Here is a 5,241-nt window from a genome sequence, read left to right on the forward strand (position 1 = left end):
GACTATTTATTCTATGAAGATGAGGGTTTTAGGGACCAAATTAAATATCTTCTATCAGCTTAGATTTCCGGTCTCAACCCCGGATAAAAAAAAACAAACCGTTATTGCAGTACATTGATAACCGACATAAAACGAGTCAATTTATAATAAAATTCTCAGAAAATAGAAGATATGACAACACTATTAGTCTTCATGATATCTTCCATTGGCATATAGTATTGGTCTACATATACACTGATTGTTAAGTTGATGCTTTCAAGGTGATTAAACGCATAAAAATGAAGCACATCCAACAGTGCAGAATCAATTTCAGAAAAGATGAACCAAACATGACATGCATCAACCAAAATAGTAAAAGAAGATCCTCAAACTGCAGAGCAGTACCATGCATGTCTGTTGGTAATGGTCTGATATGATTATTATGTTGGAAACTGTTACCGCGACATAAGCAGGTAAAACATTTGAGCACGTGTTGCAACTCGGATTTAAAAAAGAAAATTGCCTGCATGCTTGTTCTGCAGGCTCTCAAGGTGGATCAAATGGTATTGAGCCCCAGAAAGTGGATAACCCTGGCATATGCTTCATGATTAGGGCAGACAGTGGCGGAGCTAGAGGAGCGGAAGGGGTTCGTCCGTACCCCATTTGTTGGAAAACCGTAATGTATATTATACAAGGTCTTTTTATTTTTACGAATATGTATGGGGTAAAATTGGTTTATAACAAATGGTCAAATGCTAACATGACACGTGGAACTGAAGATAGGAAAAACGCAAGTTAAGTAACAACCAATACCGGATACAACAAATGCAATCGACATCGGGTAAATCTCGAAGGGAACGTAGTCAACGGGAGTAGATCAAGTATTTGTCATCGGATAACATTCAATGAGGGAATATTTTATAGCATTAAATGAGCTACCGTTACAGAGAATATTTGCATTCATGGCCTGCCGTTACATGCTCATCAATGACTTTTTTATTATCATTTAAGAGGAGCTTGATCCTAGGATCTTGTTTCCCTATGTAAAATTATAAATAGCAGGCTTAGCAGCCACTGTATGGACAAAAAATAATTTTTGCATACTAAACCTTTATCTTGTTATTTTTGCTCTCAATTTAATAATTTCACTTAAACTTGATCGTTATTCTCATTTTTGCTCTCGGAAAAATGTCGTTTGGAGCCACGCTTGTCATCTTCTTCAATTTCAATTACTAATCATAATATTTATTTTATCTCTTTACCATCTTATGGATCAAATCAATTCGCTTGTCTATTAACCATGTAACAAAGTCAACTGTACCATTTTACGGGTAAATAGTTTGACGCCCACCGTAAGGCATAGACATTCGCGTAATTGCTTTGATCCTTAAGTTTATTACTAATTTACTTTGATTCTTTCCTTAGTGACAAAAGAAATGATAGCTAATGATGTCAACATCACTCATAACATTGAGGGGCACAAAGAATTGTCTCAACATGATGATTCAATCAGCGACACCCGTAACGAGGGTGATGAAACAACCTCAGTTTGTGAAGGACGGTACCCTTGGTATGTGCGGGGGCCAACTCCCAATGATGCGAAGGAGGAACATGTCTTGAAAACAGTAAAAATCTTAAGAGAACAGCAAAAAGCAATCATGAAACACCTCTCAAGGTAGGATCGGGTGATGACGGAGTTGAAACAAGCTTTGTCAGGTGCCTCCAATAACGCGAATGAAAAGGGCCCGATTCCTCCCGGTGCTCCGGCAAACCAAACGGCTCAGAGGGTCGACAACAACACCCCAAGAGGTGATGACGGTTTCGATGAAGCCAAAGGGACCAGTAGCAGATCTAGAAACAACAACAGTATGATCCCTTCAAAACCGAGCTCATGAGCTTTATGAGGGAATGAACAAACGAATGGATAAAAATGCAAAGGAGTTTCATGCTCTGATGGATTAGATTTCGGGCGCCCCACCAATACTAAAATGCTCAGATTAAAAAAATACACACAATTGTCATTTAAACATGGCGCAACACCATAGTTAATTCCAAAGAGGTTTAAGATGCCGGACATACCAAAGTATGATGGGGCTTCAGATCCACAGGAGCACATCATAACCTACACTAGAGCTGTGAAGGAAAGGATTTGGCTCAGTGTGAGATCGAGTCGGTCTTGTTAAAAACGTTTGGTGAAACCCTTAAAAAGGGGGCCCTGACATGATATTCTCTTTTACCCGAACATTCAATTGACTCTTTTGAGATGCTTGCAGACTCATTCATTAAAGCCCATGCCGGGTCAAGGAAGGTTCAAGCAAGAAAGGTGGACATATTCAAGATTGTGCAGGGCAAGTCTGAATTGGTACGAGAGTTTGTGATCCGGTTCCAGAAAAAGAGGATATTACTATCGGCGGTACCAAATGAGTGGGCAGCAGAGGCATTCACAAAGGGTTTAAATCTACGGAGCTCCGACGCCTCCCGAAAGATTAAGGAAAGACTGCTCGAGTTTCAAGCGACCACATGTGCGGATGCCATAGCCATTATGAATTAAAAATTAGGATATAAGACGATCATCTCAGTTTTTTGGTAACAGCCAAAGGACAGGATCGAGACAAAAACCAGGACAAGTTTAAAAGAGACTTTGATACGAATTGGTGGTCCTCTAAAGGTCATTTTCTACTATATGAACCAAGCGACACAACAACAAAGGGTTTTGGTCCTCGAATAGGTTCACACCCGGTAGAAGGACCGACCATGGTCGGAAAAACATGTCATTACAAGAGAATGAGGTATCAGGGGCCCGAGACTTCGCATATCCCACGTTATCAGATTATAACTTAACCATCAGCTTTGTAGAATTAGTATCTGCGATGAGGAATATCAAAGAAGCATATTTCCCGAAGCCAATTCAGTCCAATCCTAACCATAGGGATCCTATATTGTAGCGTGAATATAATAGGACTCACAGCCATAGAACTGGGGACTGCCGACATCTACGTGAAGAGGTGGCGACATTGTTGAAGAATGGCCATCTCAGGGAATTCTTTGCATGAATCCTCTAAGTAACTCTCCAAACTTCTTCTAGTCAACTATTGAAGATCATGCAACTCCTTAGCGTGCATCTCTTGGACTTTCTTGGACTTGGAGCGGGTCAATGGTGCACTAGATAAGTTGGGGTCATTCTCAATATTCTCCATTTTATGTGATACAGTTTCACCAACCATTGGCTATGGTTCAAGAGGAGCTTGAAGGACTGAAGAAAATAAACTTCTGGAATTCGTCACAGTTCAGCTGTATGTTACAATTGTGGTTACAGTTTGTCCAATCAAGATTCTTTTGGGAAATTAAGTTTAAAACGTTTCTTATTTTACCCATTGGGTATATATAACAACCTAGGGTTATTTCATTAGAAACTTAACATATTTTGACATAAGAAAACTCTTGAGAGAGATTTGGAACCTTTTTCTTCAAGTTCGACTTTGGATTACCTATTTTTCAAGGGTTGGGTTCTTGAGGGTAATATTCTTCTCCTTTCTTTATATCAAGGGTTCTAATTTGTTGTTCTTGGGAGGCGATCAGATAGCATTTTGATTGTTTCTTGAGACGTTCACCTAGGGTTCTAGATTTTCTTCTATATTTCATTATTCGGACTACTTTTGATTATCTTAATCAAAACTATCAATAGTTTTGCTTTAATTATTTTTATTTTCATATTCTGTTGTTTTTTATCTCGAATCGTATCATATGGATGAAGTTGGGAAAATGCCAAGCCTTCGAAGGTAGAAGAAGGCTTCCCTCGGTTGACTATTAATATGTTTTTTGGAGGGAATAAAGTCAACGATGTGACCTTTTCAGCAGCCAAGAAAACAAAGATATTAGTAACTCACAACAAGAGACTCCGGGAAGTTATGAAAGATGATATCACCTTCACAGAGGAAGATGCTGATGGACTTCTCCTACCACACAGCGACACTTTGATAATCTCTCCCGATGTTTTAGATTTCAAAATTAAACATGTTTGGGTTGACCCAGGAAGCTCAGTCAACATAATCTAATAGAGAGTGCTAGAGCATGCAAAGCTGACCGGAAGCATCATTCCGATGACAAAACTTTTAGCTGGATTCAATTGACAAGTATGACAACAAGAGGAGAGATTTTTCTACCCACACACGTCGAAGCATTGATCAAAACTACTCTCTTCGAAGTGGTAGATGGCGATATGGGCTATAGTGTAATCCTGTGAAGGCTATGGATACGCGAGATGAAGGTTGTGCCCTCAATATATCATCAACTGTTGAAACTCCCAACCCTGAAAGGAATCAAGCAGATAAGAGAAGATCAACCGGTGGCAAGGGAGATGGATGCGATAATTGTTTCCAGCAGCAAGGGGAAGAAGCCCACCAAATAGAAATTACAGGAGCCGATGCCTTCTCCCTTTCTGAATGAAGACGATAAAGGCGAGGAGTCATCGAAATTTTACCAGGTGCCGAGATATTTTTCAGGTACCGGAGGAGACGGCTGTGACCAAATCCACTGCAGCAGAACTCAAGCAAGTGTCCTTATTTGAAGAGTTTTTGGAAAAGAAGTTTCACTTGGGAATAGGACTCAATCCGGAACTCATCTTAGAATTTATAAATTTTCTTAAATTAATGCAGATTGCTTTGCGTGGTCGCACTCGGATATGACAGTTATACCATTAGAGGTGGTCGTGCACAAGTTAAGTCTGGATCCAAATTTCCCACCGGTAAGGTAAAAGAAATGCCTGATAGCGGAGGTCAAAAACATATTTGTTAAGGAAGAGGTAATCCGATTACTCAGCATTGGTTCAATCCGGGAGGTAAAACATCCAGAATGGTTACCCAATGTAGTTGTAGTACCTAAAAAGAATAACAAGTTTAGAATGTGCGTAGATTATACAGATTTAAATAAGGCGTGTCCTAAAGAATCATTCTCGTTGCCAAACAATGATCAACTGATTGATGCTACAGTCGTGCACAAGTTAATGAGTTTCCTCAATGCTTACTCCTGGTACAATCAAATCAAGATAAACCCGAAGGATCAGAAAAACTTCTTTCATAATAAACTTTGGCACATATTGTTATAATATGATGCCATTTGGGGTTAAGAACGTTGAATCTACTTATTAGAGGCTCGTTAAAAAAATATTTGAAAATTAGATAAACAATGGAGGTTTACATTGATGATATGTTATCAAGTCATTGAATGCAGGAGATCATTTGAAACACCTCCAAGAGACTTTTT

This window comes from Nicotiana tabacum, chromosome 16 (assembly GCF_000715075.1).
Source record: "Nicotiana tabacum cultivar K326 chromosome 16, ASM71507v2, whole genome shotgun sequence".
NCBI classification, from domain to species: domain Eukaryota; kingdom Viridiplantae; phylum Streptophyta; class Magnoliopsida; order Solanales; family Solanaceae; genus Nicotiana; species Nicotiana tabacum.